Source organism: Anomaloglossus baeobatrachus, unplaced genomic scaffold (genome assembly GCF_048569485.1).
Source record: "Anomaloglossus baeobatrachus isolate aAnoBae1 unplaced genomic scaffold, aAnoBae1.hap1 Scaffold_509, whole genome shotgun sequence".
NCBI lineage: Eukaryota > Metazoa > Chordata > Amphibia > Anura > Aromobatidae > Anomaloglossus > Anomaloglossus baeobatrachus.
In genome coordinates, this window is record NW_027444448.1 from 118,626 (window position 1) to 142,146 (window position 23,521).

Consider the following 23,521-nt stretch of genomic DNA (forward strand, 5'->3'; position numbering starts at 1 on the left):
GAAAGATAAAAAACAAAAGGAGGAAGTGTGAAAAGTGAATGGGCCAAATTGAGGTGCATATGAAGACGTATGCTTTCTTCCAATTCATTAAATCGGGCTAATATGAATCAGGTGAATTGAGTTCTGCTTTTGGAAACTGGGTTAAGAAGGGGTGCACCGTTCCTGGAGGTACTGCAATACCAGGTCAATGCGTGGAGTGGACAGAGCAAGCTCTTTTTCCATCTCCCTGTTCTAAAAATCCATTTAATATATGGTCCCCAGATAGGGGACGTATCAGATATTAAACTGATAAGAACAGATACTACACTTGATCTTAGCCAAAAGGCCGAGAAGCGATAACCAGAATTGGTTTGGGCCTCGAGTGGCACCCTGGCCTATGCCGGACACATCTTAGGGAGAGAGAGCGAGAGGGAGACAAACCCACGCCTACACAAGACATTTTGTCACCCAAGCCAACCCTTGAAAAGGCTGCTTTGCAGAGCAAAAACAAGAAGAATGGTGCGTTTTGCAGCCGCCGCCCACTGCAATGAATCTGAATAACTCCTCCTTTAGGGCGCAAGCAACTCCCCTCCCCCTTGCAGTCTTTCCAATTCACGATACAAAAAGACGGACAGGACAGGTTGCCTGACTTTCCGTCACTGCCACCCTTTGCCATCCTTACCCGTAGAAAGCCCTTTCATCATCCCCAAACCCTAATCTTTTCCCTTTCCTTCCCAGCCCCCAAACCCTGCCCTCTGTACCTTTCTCACCACCCGCTTCCCTTCTCCTGTCATCCCCCTACCACCCGGGAAAAAAAGAGATTGCCCCCTCCTTCCACTAGCCCACCCTCCCACCCAAAGAACAACTTCTTCTGCGCAGCTTGTTTTCTAGGCAGCAGCGCTATTGTGATGTCATCGGGGGGCATTGTGACAAGCCGCCAGTGTTCCGTCTCTTCATGTTGTGCACAGTTCAAACGGAAAATACATCAACAGGCAGACTACAGAAAAGCTTACTATCAAAGGTTAGAGGGGGGCTTTCTCAGAGGGCTTTTTACAGTTTTTCTATTCCCAATTAGCCGTTTAAGTGTACTTATTGAAAGTAGTAATTCTTTCATAGGCCGCCCTTTCTTAGTATTTGACGTTCCTTATATTGCGGTATGAGGCTTCGCAGTAGGTTGCAAACATTCATCACCCATGACTGTCCCCAATTGAGCTCAGAAGCTCAATGTCTATCATGACCTCTCTTTTAGAATGTCCAAGAGCAAGCAAACTATTCCTCCAGGAGAGGGCGCCAACAGACTACTAAAGAGATCATCATTACTCAAAGAAAACCCCAAAAACCAATGCATGATAGGAATAAACAGGTAACTTTCTTTGGAGTGGAAGCGGAGAGATCGCACCAGATGCCAATTCTAGATCTTATCACACCTGTGGTCACTGCAGCAGCAGGTGAATCCACTTTGTCCAAAAGGGATCTATTCCATTCAATTGCAAATGATCTAGATAAGACAGAGAACTGCAGCACGGGGACATAGCCGAGTTGGTCAGGTTGAGTGGTGATGAGTTTGCTATTTGGATGAATAAAGAAAGTCAAAAGTGTGAAAGATAAAAAACAAAAGGAGGAAGTGTGAAAAGTGAATGGGCCAAATTGAGGTGCATATGAAGACGTATGCTTTCTTCCAATTCATTAAATCGGGCTAATATGAATCAGGTGAATTGAGTTCTGCTTTTGGAAACTGGGTTAAGAAGGGGTGCACCGTTCCTGGAGGTACTGCAATACCAGGTCAATGCGTGGAGTGGACAGAGCAAGCTCTTTTTCCATCTCCCTGTTCTAAAAATCCATTTAATATATGGTCCCCAGATAGGGGACGTATCAGATATTAAACTGATAAGAACAGATACTACACTTGATCTTAGCCAAAAGGCCGAGAAGCGATAACCAGAATTGGTTTGGGCCTCGAGTGGCACCCTGGCCTATGCCGGACACATCTTAGGGAGAGAGAGCGAGAGGGAGACAAACCCACGCCTACACAAGACATTTTGTCACCCAAGCCAACCCTTGAAAAGGCTGCTTTGCAGAGCAAAAACAAGAAGAATGGTGCGTTTTGCAGCCGCCGCCCACTGCAATGAATCTGAATAACTCCTCCTTTAGGGCGCAAGCAACTCCCCTCCCCCTTGCAGTCTTTCCAATTCACGATACAAAAAGACGGACAGGACAGGTTGCCTGACTTTCCGTCACTGCCACCCTTTGCCATCCTTACCCGTAGAAAGCCCTTTCATCATCCCCAAACCCTAATCTTTTCCCTTTCCTTCCCAGCCCCCAAACCCTGCCCTCTGTACCTTTCTCACCACCCGCTTCCCTTCTCCTGTCATCCCCCTACCACCCGGGAAAAAAAGAGATTGCCCCCTCCTTCCACTAGCCCACCCTCCCACCCAAAGAACAACTTCTTCTGCGCAGCTTGTTTTCTAGGCAGCAGCGCTATTGTGATGTCATCGGGGGGCATTGTGACAAGCCGCCAGTGTTCCGTCTCTTCATGTTGTGCACAGTTCAAACGGAAAATACATCAACAGGCAGACTACAGAAAAGCTTACTATCAAAGGTTAGAGGGGGGCTTTCTCAGAGGGCTTTTTACAGTTTTTCTATTCCCAATTAGCCGTTTAAGTGTACTTATTGAAAGTAGTAATTCTTTCATAGGCCGCCCTTTCTTAGTATTTGACGTTCCTTATATTGCGGTATGAGGCTTCGCAGTAGGTTGCAAACATTCATCACCCATGACTGTCCCCAATTGAGCTCAGAAGCTCAATGTCTATCATGACCTCTCTTTTAGAATGTCCAAGAGCAAGCAAACTATTCCTCCAGGAGAGGGCGCCAACAGACTACTAAAGAGATCATCATTACTCAAAGAAAACCCCAAAAACCAATGCATGATAGGAATAAACAGGTAACTTTCTTTGGAGTGGAAGCGGAGAGATCGCACCAGATGCCAATTCTAGATCTTATCACACCTGTGGTCACTGCAGCAGCAGGTGAATCCACTTTGTCCAAAAGGGATCTATTCCATTCAATTGCAAATGATCTAGATAAGACAGAGAACTGCAGCACGGGGACATAGCCGAGTTGGTCAGGTTGAGTGGTGATGAGTTTGCTATTTGGATGAATAAAGAAAGTCAAAAGTGTGAAAGATAAAAAACAAAAGGAGGAAGTGTGAAAAGTGAATGGGCCAAATTGAGGTGCATATGAAGACGTATGCTTTCTTCCAATTCATTAAATCGGGCTAATATGAATCAGGTGAATTGAGTTCTGCTTTTGGAAACTGGGTTAAGAAGGGGTGCACCGTTCCTGGAGGTACTGCAATACCAGGTCAATGCGTGGAGTGGACAGAGCAAGCTCTTTTTCCATCTCCCTGTTCTAAAAATCCATTTAATATATGGTCCCCAGATAGGGGACGTATCAGATATTAAACTGATAAGAACAGATACTACACTTGATCTTAGCCAAAAGGCCGAGAAGCGATAACCAGAATTGGTTTGGGCCTCGAGTGGCACCCTGGCCTATGCCGGACACATCTTAGGGAGAGAGAGCGAGAGGGAGACAAACCCACGCCTACACAAGACATTTTGTCACCCAAGCCAACCCTTGAAAAGGCTGCTTTGCAGAGCAAAAACAAGAAGAATGGTGCGTTTTGCAGCCGCCGCCCACTGCAATGAATCTGAATAACTCCTCCTTTAGGGCGCAAGCAACTCCCCTCCCCCTTGCAGTCTTTCCAATTCACGATACAAAAAGACGGACAGGACAGGTTGCCTGACTTTCCGTCACTGCCACCCTTTGCCATCCTTACCCGTAGAAAGCCCTTTCATCATCCCCAAACCCTAATCTTTTCCCTTTCCTTCCCAGCCCCCAAACCCTGCCCTCTGTACCTTTCTCACCACCCGCTTCCCTTCTCCTGTCATCCCCCTACCACCCGGGAAAAAAAGAGATTGCCCCCTCCTTCCACTAGCCCACCCTCCCACCCAAAGAACAACTTCTTCTGCGCAGCTTGTTTTCTAGGCAGCAGCGCTATTGTGATGTCATCGGGGGGCATTGTGACAAGCCGCCAGTGTTCCGTCTCTTCATGTTGTGCACAGTTCAAACGGAAAATACATCAACAGGCAGACTACAGAAAAGCTTACTATCAAAGGTTAGAGGGGGGCTTTCTCAGAGGGCTTTTTACAGTTTTTCTATTCCCAATTAGCCGTTTAAGTGTACTTATTGAAAGTAGTAATTCTTTCATAGGCCGCCCTTTCTTAGTATTTGACGTTCCTTATATTGCGGTATGAGGCTTCGCAGTAGGTTGCAAACATTCATCACCCATGACTGTCCCCAATTGAGCTCAGAAGCTCAATGTCTATCATGACCTCTCTTTTAGAATGTCCAAGAGCAAGCAAACTATTCCTCCAGGAGAGGGCGCCAACAGACTACTAAAGAGATCATCATTACTCAAAGAAAACCCCAAAAACCAATGCATGATAGGAATAAACAGGTAACTTTCTTTGGAGTGGAAGCGGAGAGATCGCACCAGATGCCAATTCTAGATCTTATCACACCTGTGGTCACTGCAGCAGCAGGTGAATCCACTTTGTCCAAAAGGGATCTATTCCATTCAATTGCAAATGATCTAGATAAGACAGAGAACTGCAGCACGGGGACATAGCCGAGTTGGTCAGGTTGAGTGGTGATGAGTTTGCTATTTGGATGAATAAAGAAAGTCAAAAGTGTGAAAGATAAAAAACAAAAGGAGGAAGTGTGAAAAGTGAATGGGCCAAATTGAGGTGCATATGAAGACGTATGCTTTCTTCCAATTCATTAAATCGGGCTAATATGAATCAGGTGAATTGAGTTCTGCTTTTGGAAACTGGGTTAAGAAGGGGTGCACCGTTCCTGGAGGTACTGCAATACCAGGTCAATGCGTGGAGTGGACAGAGCAAGCTCTTTTTCCATCTCCCTGTTCTAAAAATCCATTTAATATATGGTCCCCAGATAGGGGACGTATCAGATATTAAACTGATAAGAACAGATACTACACTTGATCTTAGCCAAAAGGCCGAGAAGCGATAACCAGAATTGGTTTGGGCCTCGAGTGGCACCCTGGCCTATGCCGGACACATCTTAGGGAGAGAGAGCGAGAGGGAGACAAACCCACGCCTACACAAGACATTTTGTCACCCAAGCCAACCCTTGAAAAGGCTGCTTTGCAGAGCAAAAACAAGAAGAATGGTGCGTTTTGCAGCCGCCGCCCACTGCAATGAATCTGAATAACTCCTCCTTTAGGGCGCAAGCAACTCCCCTCCCCCTTGCAGTCTTTCCAATTCACGATACAAAAAGACGGACAGGACAGGTTGCCTGACTTTCCGTCACTGCCACCCTTTGCCATCCTTACCCGTAGAAAGCCCTTTCATCATCCCCAAACCCTAATCTTTTCCCTTTCCTTCCCAGCCCCCAAACCCTGCCCTCTGTACCTTTCTCACCACCCGCTTCCCTTCTCCTGTCATCCCCCTACCACCCGGGAAAAAAAGAGATTGCCCCCTCCTTCCACTAGCCCACCCTCCCACCCAAAGAACAACTTCTTCTGCGCAGCTTGTTTTCTAGGCAGCAGCGCTATTGTGATGTCATCGGGGGGCATTGTGACAAGCCGCCAGTGTTCCGTCTCTTCATGTTGTGCACAGTTCAAACGGAAAATACATCAACAGGCAGACTACAGAAAAGCTTACTATCAAAGGTTAGAGGGGGGCTTTCTCAGAGGGCTTTTTACAGTTTTTCTATTCCCAATTAGCCGTTTAAGTGTACTTATTGAAAGTAGTAATTCTTTCATAGGCCGCCCTTTCTTAGTATTTGACGTTCCTTATATTGCGGTATGAGGCTTCGCAGTAGGTTGCAAACATTCATCACCCATGACTGTCCCCAATTGAGCTCAGAAGCTCAATGTCTATCATGACCTCTCTTTTAGAATGTCCAAGAGCAAGCAAACTATTCCTCCAGGAGAGGGCGCCAACAGACTACTAAAGAGATCATCATTACTCAAAGAAAACCCCAAAAACCAATGCATGATAGGAATAAACAGGTAACTTTCTTTGGAGTGGAAGCGGAGAGATCGCACCAGATGCCAATTCTAGATCTTATCACACCTGTGGTCACTGCAGCAGCAGGTGAATCCACTTTGTCCAAAAGGGATCTATTCCATTCAATTGCAAATGATCTAGATAAGACAGAGAACTGCAGCACGGGGACATAGCCGAGTTGGTCAGGTTGAGTGGTGATGAGTTTGCTATTTGGATGAATAAAGAAAGTCAAAAGTGTGAAAGATAAAAAACAAAAGGAGGAAGTGTGAAAAGTGAATGGGCCAAATTGAGGTGCATATGAAGACGTATGCTTTCTTCCAATTCATTAAATCGGGCTAATATGAATCAGGTGAATTGAGTTCTGCTTTTGGAAACTGGGTTAAGAAGGGGTGCACCGTTCCTGGAGGTACTGCAATACCAGGTCAATGCGTGGAGTGGACAGAGCAAGCTCTTTTTCCATCTCCCTGTTCTAAAAATCCATTTAATATATGGTCCCCAGATAGGGGACGTATCAGATATTAAACTGATAAGAACAGATACTACACTTGATCTTAGCCAAAAGGCCGAGAAGCGATAACCAGAATTGGTTTGGGCCTCGAGTGGCACCCTGGCCTATGCCGGACACATCTTAGGGAGAGAGAGCGAGAGGGAGACAAACCCACGCCTACACAAGACATTTTGTCACCCAAGCCAACCCTTGAAAAGGCTGCTTTGCAGAGCAAAAACAAGAAGAATGGTGCGTTTTGCAGCCGCCGCCCACTGCAATGAATCTGAATAACTCCTCCTTTAGGGCGCAAGCAACTCCCCTCCCCCTTGCAGTCTTTCCAATTCACGATACAAAAAGACGGACAGGACAGGTTGCCTGACTTTCCGTCACTGCCACCCTTTGCCATCCTTACCCGTAGAAAGCCCTTTCATCATCCCCAAACCCTAATCTTTTCCCTTTCCTTCCCAGCCCCCAAACCCTGCCCTCTGTACCTTTCTCACCACCCGCTTCCCTTCTCCTGTCATCCCCCTACCACCCGGGAAAAAAAGAGATTGCCCCCTCCTTCCACTAGCCCACCCTCCCACCCAAAGAACGACTTCTTCTGCGCAGCTTGTTTTCTAGGCAGCAGCGCTATTGTGATGTCATCGGGGGGCATTGTGACAAGCCGCCAGTGTTCCGTCTCTTCATGTTGTGCACAGTTCAAACGGAAAATACATCAACAGGCAGACTACAGAAAAGCTTACTATCAAAGGTTAGAGGGGGGCTTTCTCAGAGGGCTTTTTACAGTTTTTCTATTCCCAATTAGCCGTTTAAGTGTACTTATTGAAAGTAGTAATTCTTTCATAGGCCGCCCTTTCTTAGTATTTGACGTTCCTTATATTGCGGTATGAGGCTTCGCAGTAGGTTGCAAACATTCATCACCCATGACTGTCCCCAATTGAGCTCAGAAGCTCAATGTCTATCATGACCTCTCTTTTAGAATGTCCAAGAGCAAGCAAACTATTCCTCCAGGAGAGGGCGCCAACAGACTACTAAAGAGATCATCATTACTCAAAGAAAACCCCAAAAACCAATGCATGATAGGAATAAACAGGTAACTTTCTTTGGAGTGGAAGCGGAGAGATCGCACCAGATGCCAATTCTAGATCTTATCACACCTGTGGTCACTGCAGCAGCAGGTGAATCCACTTTGTCCAAAAGGGATCTATTCCATTCAATTGCAAATGATCTAGATAAGACAGAGAACTGCAGCACGGGGACATAGCCGAGTTGGTCAGGTTGAGTGGTGATGAGTTTGCTATTTGGATGAATAAAGAAAGTCAAAAGTGTGAAAGATAAAAAACAAAAGGAGGAAGTGTGAAAAGTGAATGGGCCAAATTGAGGTGCATATGAAGACGTATGCTTTCTTCCAATTCATTAAATCGGGCTAATATGAATCAGGTGAATTGAGTTCTGCTTTTGGAAACTGGGTTAAGAAGGGGTGCACCGTTCCTGGAGGTACTGCAATACCAGGTCAATGCGTGGAGTGGACAGAGCAAGCTCTTTTTCCATCTCCCTGTTCTAAAAATCCATTTAATATATGGTCCCCAGATAGGGGACGTATCAGATATTAAACTGATAAGAACAGATACTACACTTGATCTTAGCCAAAAGGCCGAGAAGCGATAACCAGAATTGGTTTGGGCCTCGAGTGGCACCCTGGCCTATGCCGGACACATCTTAGGGAGAGAGAGCGAGAGGGAGACAAACCCACGCCTACACAAGACATTTTGTCACCCAAGCCAACCCTTGAAAAGGCTGCTTTGCAGAGCAAAAACAAGAAGAATGGTGCGTTTTGCAGCCGCCGCCCACTGCAATGAATCTGAATAACTCCTCCTTTAGGGCGCAAGCAACTCCCCTCCCCCTTGCAGTCTTTCCAATTCACGATACAAAAAGACGGACAGGACAGGTTGCCTGACTTTCCGTCACTGCCACCCTTTGCCATCCTTACCCGTAGAAAGCCCTTTCATCATCCCCAAACCCTAATCTTTTCCCTTTCCTTCCCAGCCCCCAAACCCTGCCCTCTGTACCTTTCTCACCACCCGCTTCCCTTCTCCTGTCATCCCCCTACCACCCGGGAAAAAAAGAGATTGCCCCCTCCTTCCACTAGCCCACCCTCCCACCCAAAGAACAACTTCTTCTGCGCAGCTTGTTTTCTAGGCAGCAGCGCTATTGTGATGTCATCGGGGGGCATTGTGACAAGCCGCCAGTGTTCCGTCTCTTCATGTTGTGCACAGTTCAAACGGAAAATACATCAACAGGCAGACTACAGAAAAGCTTACTATCAAAGGTTAGAGGGGGGCTTTCTCAGAGGGCTTTTTACAGTTTTTCTATTCCCAATTAGCCGTTTAAGTGTACTTATTGAAAGTAGTAATTCTTTCATAGGCCGCCCTTTCTTAGTATTTGACGTTCCTTATATTGCGGTATGAGGCTTCGCAGTAGGTTGCAAACATTCATCACCCATGACTGTCCCCAATTGAGCTCAGAAGCTCAATGTCTATCATGACCTCTCTTTTAGAATGTCCAAGAGCAAGCAAACTATTCCTCCAGGAGAGGGCGCCAACAGACTACTAAAGAGATCATCATTACTCAAAGAAAACCCCAAAAACCAATGCATGATAGGAATAAACAGGTAACTTTCTTTGGAGTGGAAGCGGAGAGATCGCACCAGATGCCAATTCTAGATCTTATCACACCTGTGGTCACTGCAGCAGCAGGTGAATCCACTTTGTCCAAAAGGGATCTATTCCATTCAATTGCAAATGATCTAGATAAGACAGAGAACTGCAGCACGGGGACATAGCCGAGTTGGTCAGGTTGAGTGGTGATGAGTTTGCTATTTGGATGAATAAAGAAAGTCAAAAGTGTGAAAGATAAAAAACAAAAGGAGGAAGTGTGAAAAGTGAATGGGCCAAATTGAGGTGCATATGAAGACGTATGCTTTCTTCCAATTCATTAAATCGGGCTAATATGAATCAGGTGAATTGAGTTCTGCTTTTGGAAACTGGGTTAAGAAGGGGTGCACCGTTCCTGGAGGTACTGCAATACCAGGTCAATGCGTGGAGTGGACAGAGCAAGCTCTTTTTCCATCTCCCTGTTCTAAAAATCCATTTAATATATGGTCCCCAGATAGGGGACGTATCAGATATTAAACTGATAAGAACAGATACTACACTTGATCTTAGCCAAAAGGCCGAGAAGCGATAACCAGAATTGGTTTGGGCCTCGAGTGGCACCCTGGCCTATGCCGGACACATCTTAGGGAGAGAGAGCGAGAGGGAGACAAACCCACGCCTACACAAGACATTTTGTCACCCAAGCCAACCCTTGAAAAGGCTGCTTTGCAGAGCAAAAACAAGAAGAATGGTGCGTTTTGCAGCCGCCGCCCACTGCAATGAATCTGAATAACTCCTCCTTTAGGGCGCAAGCAACTCCCCTCCCCCTTGCAGTCTTTCCAATTCACGATACAAAAAGACGGACAGGACAGGTTGCCTGACTTTCCGTCACTGCCACCCTTTGCCATCCTTACCCGTAGAAAGCCTTTTCATCATCCCCAAACCCTAATCTTTTCCCTTTCCTTCCCAGCCCCCAAACCCTGCCCTCTGTACCTTTCTCACCACCCGCTTCCCTTCTCCTGTCATCCCCCTACCACCCGGGAAAAAAAGAGATTGCCCCCTCCTTCCACTAGCCCACCCTCCCACCCAAAGAACAACTTCTTCTGCGCAGCTTGTTTTCTAGGCAGCAGCGCTATTGTGATGTCATCGGGGGGCATTGTGACAAGCCGCCAGTGTTCCGTCTCTTCATGTTGTGCACAGTTCAAACGGAAAATACATCAACAGGCAGACTACAGAAAAGCTTACTATCAAAGGTTAGAGGGGGGCTTTCTCAGAGGGCTTTTTACAGTTTTTCTATTCCCAATTAGCCGTTTAAGTGTACTTATTGAAAGTAGTAATTCTTTCATAGGCCGCCCTTTCTTAGTATTTGACGTTCCTTATATTGCGGTATGAGGCTTCGCAGTAGGTTGCAAACATTCATCACCCATGACTGTCCCCAATTGAGCTCAGAAGCTCAATGTCTATCATGACCTCTCTTTTAGAATGTCCAAGAGCAAGCAAACTATTCCTCCAGGAGAGGGCGCCAACAGACTACTAAAGAGATCATCATTACTCAAAGAAAACCCCAAAAACCAATGCATGATAGGAATAAACAGGTAACTTTCTTTGGAGTGGAAGCGGAGAGATCGCACCAGATGCCAATTCTAGATCTTATCACACCTGTGGTCACTGCAGCAGCAGGTGAATCCACTTTGTCCAAAAGGGATCTATTCCATTCAATTGCAAATGATCTAGATAAGACAGAGAACTGCAGCACAGGGACATAGCCGAGTTGGTCAGGTTGAGTGGTGATGAGTTTGCTATTTGGATGAATAAAGAAAGTCAAAAGTGTGAAAGATAAAAAACAAAAGGAGGAAGTGTGAAAAGTGAATGGGCCAAATTGAGGTGCATATGAAGACGTATGCTTTCTTCCAATTCATTAAATCGGGCTAATATGAATCAGGTGAATTGAGTTCTGCTTTTGGAAACTGGGTTAAGAAGGGGTGCACCGTTCCTGGAGGTACTGCAATACCAGGTCAATGCGTGGAGTGGACAGAGCAAGCTCTTTTTCCATCTCCCTGTTCTAAAAATCCATTTAATATATGGTCCCCAGATAGGGGACGTATCAGATATTAAACTGATAAGAACAGATACTACACTTGATCTTAGCCAAAAGGCCGAGAAGCGATAACCAGAATTGGTTTGGGCCTCGAGTGGCACCCTGGCCTATGCCGGACACATCTTAGGGAGAGAGAGCGAGAGGGAGACAAACCCACGCCTACACAAGACATTTTGTCACCCAAGCCAACCCTTGAAAAGGCTGCTTTGCAGAGCAAAAACAAGAAGAATGGTGCGTTTTGCAGCCGCCGCCCACTGCAATGAATCTGAATAACTCCTCCTTTAGGGCGCAAGCAACTCCCCTCCCCCTTGCAGTCTTTCCAATTCACGATACAAAAAGACGGACAGGACAGGTTGCCTGACTTTCCGTCACTGCCACCCTTTGCCATCCTTACCCGTAGAAAGCCCTTTCATCATCCCCAAACCCTAATCTTTTCCCTTTCCTTCCCAGCCCCCAAACCCTGCCCTCTGTACCTTTCTCACCACCCGCTTCCCTTCTCCTGTCATCCCCCTACCACCCGGGAAAAAAAGAGATTGCCCCCTCCTTCCACTAGCCCACCCTCCCACCCAAAGAACAACTTCTTCTGCGCAGCTTGTTTTCTAGGCAGCAGCGCTATTGTGATGTCATCGGGGGGCATTGTGACAAGCCGCCAGTGTTCCGTCTCTTCATGTTGTGCACAGTTCAAACGGAAAATACATCAACAGGCAGACTACAGAAAAGCTTACTATCAAAGGTTAGAGGGGGGCTTTCTCAGAGGGCTTTTTACAGTTTTTCTATTCCCAATTAGCCGTTTAAGTGTACTTATTGAAAGTAGTAATTCTTTCATAGGCCGCCCTTTCTTAGTATTTGACGTTCCTTATATTGCGGTATGAGGCTTCGCAGTAGGTTGCAAACATTCATCACCCATGACTGTCCCCAATTGAGCTCAGAAGCTCAATGTCTATCATGACCTCTCTTTTAGAATGTCCAAGAGCAAGCAAACTATTCCTCCAGGAGAGGGCGCCAACAGACTACTAAAGAGATCATCATTACTCAAAGAAAACCCCAAAAACCAATGCATGATAGGAATAAACAGGTAACTTTCTTTGGAGTGGAAGCGGAGAGATCGCACCAGATGCCAATTCTAGATCTTATCACACCTGTGGTCACTGCAGCAGCAGGTGAATCCACTTTGTCCAAAAGGGATCTATTCCATTCAATTGCAAATGATCTAGATAAGACAGAGAACTGCAGCACGGGGACATAGCCGAGTTGGTCAGGTTGAGTGGTGATGAGTTTGCTATTTGGATGAATAAAGAAAGTCAAAAGTGTGAAAGATAAAAAACAAAAGGAGGAAGTGTGAAAAGTGAATGGGCCAAATTGAGGTGCATATGAAGACGTATGCTTTCTTCCAATTCATTAAATCGGGCTAATATGAATCAGGTGAATTGAGTTCTGCTTTTGGAAACTGGGTTAAGAAGGGGTGCACCGTTCCTGGAGGTACTGCAATACCAGGTCAATGCGTGGAGTGGACAGAGCAAGCTCTTTTTCCATCTCCCTGTTCTAAAAATCCATTTAATATATGGTCCCCAGATAGGGGACGTATCAGATATTAAACTGATAAGAACAGATACTACACTTGATCTTAGCCAAAAGGCCGAGAAGCGATAACCAGAATTGGTTTGGGCCTCGAGTGGCACCCTGGCCTATGCCGGACACATCTTAGGGAGAGAGAGCGAGAGGGAGACAAACCCACGCCTACACAAGACATTTTGTCACCCAAGCCAACCCTTGAAAAGGCTGCTTTGCAGAGCAAAAACAAGAAGAATGGTGCGTTTTGCAGCCGCCGCCCACTGCAATGAATCTGAATAACTCCTCCTTTAGGGCGCAAGCAACTCCCCTCCCCCTTGCAGTCTTTCCAATTCACGATACAAAAAGACGGACAGGACAGGTTGCCTGACTTTCCGTCACTGCCACCCTTTGCCATCCTTACCCGTAGAAAGCCCTTTCATCATCCCCAAACCCTAATCTTTTCCCTTTCCTTCCCAGCCCCCAAACCCTGCCCTCTGTACCTTTCTCACCACCCGCTTCCCTTCTCCTGTCATCCCCCTACCACCCGGGAAAAAAAGAGATTGCCCCCTCCTTCCACTAGCCCACCCTCCCACCCAAAGAACAACTTCTTCTGCGCAGCTTGTTTTCTAGGCAGCAGCGCTATTGTGATGTCATCGGGGGGCATTGTGACAAGCCGCCAGTGTTCCGTCTCTTCATGTTGTGCACAGTTCAAACGGAAAATACATCAACAGGCAGACTACAGAAAAGCTTACTATCAAAGGTTAGAGGGGGGCTTTCTCAGAGGGCTTTTTACAGTTTTTCTATTCCCAATTAGCCGTTTAAGTGTACTTATTGAAAGTAGTAATTCTTTCATAGGCCGCCCTTTCTTAGTATTTGACGTTCCTTATATTGCGGTATGAGGCTTCGCAGTAGGTTGCAAACATTCATCACCCATGACTGTCCCCAATTGAGCTCAGAAGCTCAATGTCTATCATGACCTCTCTTTTAGAATGTCCAAGAGCAAGCAAACTATTCCTCCAGGAGAGGGCGCCAACAGACTACTAAAGAGATCATCATTACTCAAAGAAAACCCCAAAAACCAATGCATGATAGGAATAAACAGGTAACTTTCTTTGGAGTGGAAGCGGAGAGATCGCACCAGATGCCAATTCTAGATCTTATCACACCTGTGGTCACTGCAGCAGCAGGTGAATCCACTTTGTCCAAAAGGGATCTATTCCATTCAATTGCAAATGATCTAGATAAGACAGAGAACTGCAGCACGGGGACATAGCCGAGTTGGTCAGGTTGAGTGGTGATGAGTTTGCTATTTGGATGAATAAAGAAAGTCAAAAGTGTGAAAGATAAAAAACAAAAGGAGGAAGTGTGAAAAGTGAATGGGCCAAATTGAGGTGCATATGAAGACGTATGCTTTCTTCCAATTCATTAAATCGGGCTAATATGAATCAGGTGAATTGAGTTCTGCTTTTGGAAACTGGGTTAAGAAGGGGTGCACCGTTCCTGGAGGTACTGCAATACCAGGTCAATGCGTGGAGTGGACAGAGCAAGCTCTTTTTCCATCTCCCTGTTCTAAAAATCCATTTAATATATGGTCCCCAGATAGGGGACGTATCAGATATTAAACTGATAAGAACAGATACTACACTTGATCTTAGCCAAAAGGCCGAGAAGCGATAACCAGAATTGGTTTGGGCCTCGAGTGGCACCCTGGCCTATGCCGGACACATCTTAGGGAGAGAGAGCGAGAGGGAGACAAACCCACGCCTACACAAGACATTTTGTCACCCAAGCCAACCCTTGAAAAGGCTGCTTTGCAGAGCAAAAACAAGAAGAATGGTGCGTTTTGCAGCCGCCGCCCACTGCAATGAATCTGAATAACTCCTCCTTTAGGGCGCAAGCAACTCCCCTCCCCCTTGCAGTCTTTCCAATTCACGATACAAAAAGACGGACAGGACAGGTTGCCTGACTTTCCGTCACTGCCACCCTTTGCCATCCTTACCCGTAGAAAGCCCTTTCATCATCCCCAAACCCTAATCTTTTCCCTTTCCTTCCCAGCCCCCAAACCCTGCCCTCTGTACCTTTCTCACCACCCGCTTCCCTTCTCCTGTCATCCCCCTACCACCCGGGAAAAAAAGAGATTGCCCCCTCCTTCCACTAGCCCACCCTCCCACCCAAAGAACAACTTCTTCTGCGCAGCTTGTTTTCTAGGCAGCAGCGCTATTGTGATGTCATCGGGGGGCATTGTGACAAGCCGCCAGTGTTCCGTCTCTTCATGTTGTGCACAGTTCAAACGGAAAATACATCAACAGGCAGACTACAGAAAAGCTTACTATCAAAGGTTAGAGGGGGGCTTTCTCAGAGGGCTTTTTACAGTTTTTCTATTCCCAATTAGCCGTTTAAGTGTACTTATTGAAAGTAGTAATTCTTTCATAGGCCGCCCTTTCTTAGTATTTGACGTTCCTTATATTGCGGTATGAGGCTTCGCAGTAGGTTGCAAACATTCATCACCCATGACTGTCCCCAATTGAGCTCAGAAGCTCAATGTCTATCATGACCTCTCTTTTAGAATGTCCAAGAGCAAGCAAACTATTCCTCCAGGAGAGGGCGCCAACAGACTACTAAAGAGATCATCATTACTCAAAGAAAACCCCAAAAACCAATGCATGATAGGAATAAACAGGTAACTTTCTTTGGAGTGGAAGCGGAGAGATCGCACCAGATGCCAATTCTAGATCTTATCACACCTGTGGTCACTGCAGCAGCAGGTGAATCCACTTTGTCCAAAAGGGATCTATTCCATTCAATTGCAAATGATCTAGATAAGACAGAGAACTGCAGCACGGGGACATAGCCGAGTTGGTCAGGTTGAGTGGTGATGAGTTTGCTATTTGGATGAATAAAGAAAGTCAAAAGTGTGAAAGATAAAAAACAAAAGGAGGAAGTGTGAAAAGTGAATGGGCCAAATTGAGGTGCATATGAAGACGTATGCTTTCTTCCAATTCATTAAATCGGGCTAATATGAATCAGGTGAATTGAGTTCTGCTTTTGGAAACTGGGTTAAGAAGGGGTGCACCGTTCCTGGAGGTACTGCAATACCAGGTCAATGCGTGGAGTGGACAGAGCAAGCTCTTTTTCCATCTCCCTGTTCTAAAAATCCATTTAATATATGGTCCCCAGATAGGGGACGTATCAGATATTAAACTGATAAGAACAGATACTACACTTGATCTTAGCCAAAAGGCCGAGAAGCGATAACCAGAATTGGTTTGGGCCTCGAGTGGCACCCTGGCCTATGCCGGACACATCTTAGGGAGAGAGAGCGAGAGGGAGACAAACCCACGCCTACACAAGACATTTTGTCACCCAAGCCAACCCTTGAAAAGGCTGCTTTGCAGAGCAAAAACAAGAAGAATGGTGCGTTTTGCAGCCGCCGCCCACTGCAATGAATCTGAATAACTCCTCCTTTAGGGCGCAAGCAACTCCCCTCCCCCTTGCAGTCTTTCCAATTCACGATACAAAAAGACGGACAGGACAGGTTGCCTGACTTTCCGTCACTGCCACCCTTTGCCATCCTTACCCGTAGAAAGCCCTTTCATCATCCTCAAACCCTAATCTTTTCCCTTTCCTTCCCAGCCCCCAAACCCTGCCCTCTGTACCTTTCTCACCACCCGCTTCCCTTCTCCTGTCATCCCCCTACCACCCGGGAAAAAAAGAGATTGCCCCCTCCTTCCACTAGCCCACCCTCCCACCCAAAGAACAACTTCTTCTGCGCAGCTTGTTTTCTAGGCAGCAGCGCTATTGTGATGTCATCGGGGGGCATTGTGACAAGCCGCCAGTGTTCCGTCTCTTCATGTTGTGCACAGTTCAAACGGAAAATACATCAACAGGCAGACTACAGAAAAGCTTACTATCAAAGGTTAGAGGGGGGCTTTCTCAGAGGGCTTTTTACAGTTTTTCTATTCCCAATTAGCCGTTTAAGTGTACTTATTGAAAGTAGTAATTCTTTCATAGGCCGCCCTTTCTTAGTATTTGACGTTCCTTATATTGCGGTATGAGGCTTCGCAGTAGGTTGCAAACATTCATCACCCATGACTGTCCCCAATTGAGCTCAGAAGCTCAATGTCTATCATGACCTCTCTTTTAGAATGTCCAAGAGCAAGCAAACTATTCCTCCAGGAGAGGGCGCCAACAGACTACTAAAGAGATCATCATTACTCAAAGAAAACCCCAAAAACCAATGCATGATAGGAATAAACAGGTAACTTTCTTTGGAGTGGAAGCGGAGAGATCGCACCAGATGCCAATTCTAGATCTTATCACACCTGTGGTCACTGCAGCAGCAGGTGAATCCACTTTGTCCAAAAGGGATCTATTCCATTCAATTGCAAATGATCTAGATAAGACAGAGAACTGCAGCACGGGGACATAGCCGAGTTGGTCAGGTTGAGTGGTGATGAGTTTGCTATTTGGATGAATAAAGAAAGTCAAAAGTGTGAAAGATAAAAAACAAAAGGAGGAAGTGTGAAAAGTGAATGGGCCAAATTGAGGTGCATATGAAGACGTATGCTTTCTTCCAATTCATTAAATCGGGCTAATATGAATCAGGTGAATTGAGTTCTGCTTTTGGAAACTGGGTTAAGAAGGGGTGCACCGTTCCTGGAGGTACTGCAATACCAGGTCAATGCGTGGAGTGGACAGAGCAAGCTCTTTTTCCATCTCCCTGTTCTAAAAATCCATTTAATATATGGTCCCCAGATAGGGGACGTATCAGATATTAAACTGATAAGAACAGATACTACACTTGATCTTAGCCAAAAGGCCGAGAAGCGATAACCAGAATTGGTTTGGGCCTCGAGTGGCACCCTGGCCTATGCCGGACACATCTTAGGGAGAGAGAGCGAGAGGGAGACAAACCCACGCCTACACAAGACATTTTGTCACCCAAGCCAACCCTTGAAAAGGCTGCTTTGCAGAGCAAAAACAAGAAGAATGGTGCGTTTTGCAGCCGCCGCCCACTGCAATGAATCTGAATAACTCCTCCTTTAGGGCGCAAGCAACTCCCCTCCCCCTTGCAGTCTTTCCAATTCACGATACAAAAAGACGGACAGGACAGGTTGCCTGACTTTCCGTCACTGCCACCCTTTGCCATCCTTACCCGTAGAAAGCCCTTTCATCATCCCCAAACCCTAATCTTTTCCCTTTCCTTCCCAGCCCCCAAACCCTGCCCTCTGTACCTTTCTCACCACCCGCTTCCCTTCTCCTGTCATCCCCCTACCACCCGGGAAAAAAAGAGATTGCCCCCTCCTTCCACTAGCCCACCCTCCCACCCAAAGAACAACTTCTTCTGCGCAGCTTGTTTTCTAGGCAGCAGCGCTATTGTGATGTCATCGGGGGGCATTGTGACAAGCCGCCAGTGTTCCGTCTCTTCATGTTGTGCACAGTTCAAACGGAAAATACATCAACAGGCAGGCTACAGAAAAGCTTACTAACAAAGGTTAGAGAGGGGCTTTCTCAGAGGGCTTTTTACAGTTTTTCTATTCCCAATTAGCCGTTTAAGTGTACTTATTGAAAGTAGTAATTCTTTCATAGGCCGCCCTTTCTTAGTATTTGACGTTCCTTATATTGCGGTATGAGGCTTCGCAGTAGGTTGCAAACATTCATCACCCATGACTGTCCCCAATTGAGCTCAGAAGCTCAATGTCTATCATGACCTCTCTTTTAGAATGTCCAAGAGCAAGCAAACTATTCCTCCAGGAGAGGGCGCCAACAGACTACTAAAGAGATCATCATTACTCAAAGAAAACCCCAAAAACCAATGCATGATAGGAATAAACAGGTAACTTTCTTTGGAGTGGAAGCGGAGAGATCGCACCAGATGCCAATTCTAGATCTTATCACACCTGTGGTCACTGCAGCAGCAGGTGAATCCACTTTGTCCAAAAGGGATCTATTCCATTCAATTGCAAATGATCTAGATAAGACAGAGAACTGCAGCACGGGGACATAGCCGAGTTGGTCAGGTTGAGTGGTGATGAGTTTGCTATTTGGATGAATAAAGAAAGTCAAAAGTGTGAAAGATAAAAAACAAAAGGAGGAAGTGTGAAAAGTGAATGGGCCAAATTGAGGTGCATATGAAGACGTATGCTTTCTTCCAATTCATTAAATCGGGCTAATATGAATCAGGTGAATTGAGTTCTGCTTTTGGAAACTGGGTTAAGAAGGGGTGCACCGTTCCTGGAGGTACTGCAATACCAGGTCAATGCGTGGAGTGGACAGAGCAAGCTCTTTTTCCATCTCCCTGTTCTAAAAATCCATTTAATATATGGTCCCCAGATAGGGGACGTATCAGATATTAAACTGATAAGAACAGATACTACACTTGATCTTAGCCAAAAGGCCGAGAAGCGATAACCAGAATTGGTTTGGGCCTCGAGTGGCACCCTGGCCTATGCCGGACACATCTTAGGGAGAGAGAGCGAGAGGGAGACAAACCCACGCCTACACAAGACATTTTGTCACCCAAGCCAACCCTTGAAAAGGCTGCTTTGCAGAGCAAAAACAAGAAGAATGGTGCGTTTTGCAGCCGCCGCCCACTGCAATGAATCTGAATAACTCCTCCTTTAGGGCGCAAGCAACTCCCCTCCCCCTTGCAGTCTTTCCAATTCACGATACAAAAAGACGGACAGAACAGGTTGCCTGACTTTCCGTCACTGCCACCCTTTGCCATCCTTACCCGTAGAAAGCCCTTTCATCATCCCCAAACCCTAATCTTTTCCCTTTCCTTCCCAGCCCCCAAACCCTGCCCTCTGTACCTTTCTCACCACCCGCTTCCCTTCTCCTGTCATCCCCCTACCACCCGGGAAAAAAAGAGATTGCCCCCTCCTTCCACTAGCCCACCCTCCCACCCAAAGAACAACTTCTTCTGCGCAGCTTGTTTTCTAGGCAGCAGCGCTATTGTGATGTCATCGGGGGGCATTGTGACAAGCCGCCAGTGTTCCGTCTCTTCATGTTGTGCACAGTTCAAACGGAAAATACATCAACAGGCAGACTACAGAAAAGCTTACTATCAAAGGTTAGAGGGGGGCTTTCTCAGAGGGCTTTTTACAGTTTTTCTATTCCCAATTAGCCGTTTAAGTGTACTTATTGAAAGTAGTAATTCTTTCATAGGCCGCCCTTTCTTAGTATTTGACGTTCCTTATATTGCGGTATGAGGCTTCGCAGTAGGTTGCAAAGATTCATCACCCATGACTGTCCCCAATTGAGCTCAGAAGCTCAATGTCTATCATGACCTCTCTTTTAGAATGTCCAAGAGCAAGCAAACTATTCCTCCAGGAGAGGGCGCCAACAGACTACTAAAGAGATCATCATTACTCAAAGAAAACCCCAAAAACCAATGCATGATAGGAATAAACAGGTAACTTTCTTTGGAGTGGAAGCGGAGAGATCGCACCAGATGCCAATTCTAGATCTTATCACACCTGTGGTCACTGCAGCAGCAGGTGAATCCACTTTGTCCAAAAGGGATCTATTCCATTCAATTGCAAATGATCTAGATAAGACAGAGAACTGCAGCACGGGGACATAGCCGAGTTGGTCAGGTTGAGTGGTGATGAGTTTGCTATTTGGATGAATAAAGAAAGTCAAAAGTGTGAAAGATAAAAAACAAAAGGAGGAAGTGTGAAAAGTGAATGGGCCAAATTGAGGTGCATATGAAGACGTATGCTTTCTTCCAATTCATTAAATCGGGCTAATATGAATCAGGTGAATTGAGTTCTGCTTTTGGAAACTGGGTTAAGAAGGGGTGCACCGTTCCTGGAGGTACTGCAATACCAGGTCAATGCGTGGAGTGGACAGAGCAAGCTCTTTTTCCATCTCCCTGTTCTAAAAATCCATTTAATATATGGTCCCCAGATAGGGGACGTATCAGATATTAAACTGATAAGAACAGATACTACACTTGATCTTAGCCAAAAGGCCGAGAAGCGATAACCAGAATTGGTTTGGGCCTCGAGTGGCACCCTGGCCTATGCCGGACACATCTTAGGGAGAGAGAGCGAGAGGGAGACAAACCCACGCCTACACAAGACATTTTGTCACCCAAGCCAACCCTTGAAAAGGCTGCTTTGCAGAGCAAAAACAAGAAGAATGGTGCGTTTTGCAGCCGCCGCCCACTGCAATGAATCTGAATAACTCCTCCTTTAGGGCGCAAGCAACTCCCCTCCCCCTTGCAGTCTTTCCAATTCACGATACAAAAAGACGGACAGGACAGGTTGCCTGACTTTCCGTCACTGCCACCCTTTGCCATCCTTACCCGTAGAAAGCCCTTTCATCATCCCCAAACCCTAATCTTTTCCCTTTCCTTCCCAGCCCCCAAACCCTGCCCTCTGTACCTTTCTCACCACCCGCTTCCCTTCTCCTGTCATCCCCCTACCACCCGGGAAAAAAAGAGATTGCCCCCTCCTTCCACTAGCCCACCCTCCCACCCAAAGAACAACTTCTTCTGCGCAGCTTGTTTTCTAGGCAGCAGCGCTATTGTGATGTCATCGGGGGGCATTGTGACAAGCCGCCAGTGTTCCGTCTCTTCATGTTGTGCACAGTTCAAACGGAAAATACATCAACAGGCAGACTACAGAAAAGCTTACTATCAAAGGTTAGAGGGGGGCTTTCTCAGAGGGCTTTTTACAGTTTTTCTATTCCCAATTAGCCGTTTAAGTGTACTTATTGAAAGTAGTAATTCTTTCATAGGCCGCCCTTTCTTAGTATTTGACGTTCCTTATATTGCGGTATGAGGCTTCGCAGTAGGTTGCAAACATTCATCACCCATGACTGTCCCCAATTGAGCTCAGAAGCTCAATGTCTATCATGACCTCTCTTTTAGAATGTCCAAGAGCAAGCAAACTATTCCTCCAGGAGAGGGCGCCAACAGACTACTAAAGAGATCATCATTACTCAAAGAAAACCCCAAAAACCAATGCATGATAGGAATAAACAGGTAACTTTCTTTGGAGTGGAAGCGGAGAGATCGCACCAGATGCCAATTCTAGATCTTATCACACCTGTGGTCACTGCAGCAGCAGGTGAATCCACTTTGTCCAAAAGGGATCTATTCCATTCAATTGCAAATGATCTAGATAAGACAGAGAACTGCAGCACGGGGACATAGCCGAGTTGGTCAGGTTGAGTGGTGATGAGTTTGCTATTTGGATGAATAAAGAAAGTCAAAAGTGTGAAAGATAAAAAACAAAAGGAGGAAGTGTGAAAAGTGAATGGGCCAAATTGAGGTGCATATGAAGACGTATGCTTTCTTCCAATTCATTAAATCGGGCTAATATGAATCAGGTGAATTGAGTTCTGCTTTTGGAAACTGGGTTAAGAAGGGGTGCACCGTTCCTGGAGGTACTGCAATACCAGGTCAATGCGTGGAGTGGACAGAGCAAGCTCTTTTTCCATCTCCCTGTTCTAAAAATCCATTTAATATATGGTCCCCAGATAGGGGACGTATCAGATATTAAACTGATAAGAACAGATACTACACTTGATCTTAGCCAAAAGGCCGAGAAGCGATAACCAGAATTGGTTTGGGCCTCGAGTGGCACCCTGGCCTATGCCGGACACATCTTAGGGAGAGAGAGCGAGAGGGAGACAAACCCACGCCTACACAAGACATTTTGTCACCCAAGCCAACCCTTGAAAAGGCTGCTTTGCAGAGCAAAAACAAGAAGAATGGTGCGTTTTGCAGCCGCCGCCCACTGCAATGAATCTGAATAACTCCTCCTTTAGGGCGCAAGCAACTCCCCTCCCCCTTGCAGTCTTTCCAATTCACGATACAAAAAGACGGACAGGACAGGTTGCCTGACTTTCCGTCACTGCCACCCTTTGCCATCCTTGCCCGTAGAAAGCCCTTTCATCATCCCCAAACCCTAATCTTTTCCCTTTCCTTCCCAGCCCCCAAACCCTGCCCTCTGTACCTTTCTCACCACCCGCTTCCCTTCTCCTGTCATCCCCCTACCACCCGGGAAAAAAAGAGATTGCCCCCTCCTTCCACTAGCCCACCCTCCCACCCAAAGAACAACTTCTTCTGCGCAGCTTGTTTTCTAGGCAGCAGCGCTATTGTGATGTCATCGGGGGGCATTGTGACAAGCCGCCAGTGTTCCGTCTCTTCATGTTGTGCACAGTTCAAACGGAAAATACATCAACAGGCAGACTACAGAAAAGCTTACTATCAAAGGTTAGAGGGGGGCTTTCTCAGAGGGCTTTTTACAGTTTTTCTATTCCCAATTAGCCGTTTAAGTGTACTTATTGAAAGTAGTAATTCTTTCATAGGCCGCCCTTTCTTAGTATTTGACGTTCCTTATATTGCGGTATGAGGCTTCGCAGTAGGTTGCAAACATTCATCACCCATGACTGTCCCCAATTGAGCTCAGAAGCTCAATGTCTATCATGACCTCTCTTTTAGAATGTCCAAGAGCAAGCAAACTATTCCTCCAGGAGAGGGCGCCAACAGACTACTAAAGAGATCATCATTACTCAAAGAAAACCCCAAAAACCAATGCATGATAGGAATAAACAGGTAACTTTCTTTGGAGTGGAAGCGGAGAGATCGCACCAGATGCCAATTCTACATCTTATCACACCTGTGGTCACTGCAGCAGCAGGT

At 46.3% G+C, this 23,521-nt stretch overlaps 15 non-coding genes across 15 annotated transcripts; all 15 read right to left on the bottom strand.

Moving 5' to 3' along the window:
* Window positions 1-146: 146 nt before the first annotated feature.
* Window positions 147-337, bottom strand: LOC142282417 (U2 spliceosomal RNA). The gene has a single exon (XR_012744332.1). It is a non-coding gene; the product is annotated as a U2 spliceosomal RNA (small nuclear RNA).
* A 1,387-nt stretch (window positions 338-1,724) lies between these two features.
* On the bottom strand, window positions 1,725-1,915 carry LOC142282419 (U2 spliceosomal RNA). The gene has a single exon (XR_012744333.1). It is a non-coding gene; the product is annotated as a U2 spliceosomal RNA (small nuclear RNA).
* Window positions 1,916-3,302: 1,387 nt separating this feature from the next.
* On the bottom strand, window positions 3,303-3,493 carry LOC142282420 (U2 spliceosomal RNA). Its single transcript, XR_012744334.1, has one exon. It is a non-coding gene; the product is annotated as a U2 spliceosomal RNA (small nuclear RNA).
* A 1,387-nt stretch (window positions 3,494-4,880) lies between these two features.
* LOC142282421 (U2 spliceosomal RNA) lies at window positions 4,881-5,071 on the bottom strand. Its single transcript, XR_012744335.1, has one exon. It is a non-coding gene; the product is annotated as a U2 spliceosomal RNA (small nuclear RNA).
* A 1,387-nt stretch (window positions 5,072-6,458) lies between these two features.
* On the bottom strand, window positions 6,459-6,649 carry LOC142282422 (U2 spliceosomal RNA). Its single transcript, XR_012744336.1, has one exon. It is a non-coding gene; the product is annotated as a U2 spliceosomal RNA (small nuclear RNA).
* A 1,387-nt stretch (window positions 6,650-8,036) lies between these two features.
* On the bottom strand, window positions 8,037-8,227 carry LOC142282423 (U2 spliceosomal RNA). Its single transcript, XR_012744337.1, has one exon. It is a non-coding gene; the product is annotated as a U2 spliceosomal RNA (small nuclear RNA).
* Window positions 8,228-9,614: 1,387 nt separating this feature from the next.
* Window positions 9,615-9,805, bottom strand: LOC142282424 (U2 spliceosomal RNA). The gene has a single exon (XR_012744338.1). It is a non-coding gene; the product is annotated as a U2 spliceosomal RNA (small nuclear RNA).
* A 1,387-nt stretch (window positions 9,806-11,192) lies between these two features.
* LOC142282426 (U2 spliceosomal RNA) lies at window positions 11,193-11,383 on the bottom strand. The gene has a single exon (XR_012744340.1). It is a non-coding gene; the product is annotated as a U2 spliceosomal RNA (small nuclear RNA).
* Window positions 11,384-12,770: 1,387 nt separating this feature from the next.
* Window positions 12,771-12,961, bottom strand: LOC142282427 (U2 spliceosomal RNA). Its single transcript, XR_012744341.1, has one exon. It is a non-coding gene; the product is annotated as a U2 spliceosomal RNA (small nuclear RNA).
* A 1,387-nt stretch (window positions 12,962-14,348) lies between these two features.
* Window positions 14,349-14,539, bottom strand: LOC142282428 (U2 spliceosomal RNA). Its single transcript, XR_012744342.1, has one exon. It is a non-coding gene; the product is annotated as a U2 spliceosomal RNA (small nuclear RNA).
* Window positions 14,540-15,926: 1,387 nt separating this feature from the next.
* Window positions 15,927-16,117, bottom strand: LOC142282429 (U2 spliceosomal RNA). Its single transcript, XR_012744343.1, has one exon. It is a non-coding gene; the product is annotated as a U2 spliceosomal RNA (small nuclear RNA).
* A 1,387-nt stretch (window positions 16,118-17,504) lies between these two features.
* LOC142282430 (U2 spliceosomal RNA) lies at window positions 17,505-17,695 on the bottom strand. The gene has a single exon (XR_012744344.1). It is a non-coding gene; the product is annotated as a U2 spliceosomal RNA (small nuclear RNA).
* A 1,387-nt stretch (window positions 17,696-19,082) lies between these two features.
* LOC142282431 (U2 spliceosomal RNA) lies at window positions 19,083-19,273 on the bottom strand. The gene has a single exon (XR_012744345.1). It is a non-coding gene; the product is annotated as a U2 spliceosomal RNA (small nuclear RNA).
* A 1,387-nt stretch (window positions 19,274-20,660) lies between these two features.
* LOC142282432 (U2 spliceosomal RNA) lies at window positions 20,661-20,851 on the bottom strand. Its single transcript, XR_012744346.1, has one exon. It is a non-coding gene; the product is annotated as a U2 spliceosomal RNA (small nuclear RNA).
* A 1,387-nt stretch (window positions 20,852-22,238) lies between these two features.
* LOC142282433 (U2 spliceosomal RNA) lies at window positions 22,239-22,429 on the bottom strand. The gene has a single exon (XR_012744347.1). It is a non-coding gene; the product is annotated as a U2 spliceosomal RNA (small nuclear RNA).
* Between the last annotated feature and the right edge of the window lie 1,092 nt (window positions 22,430-23,521).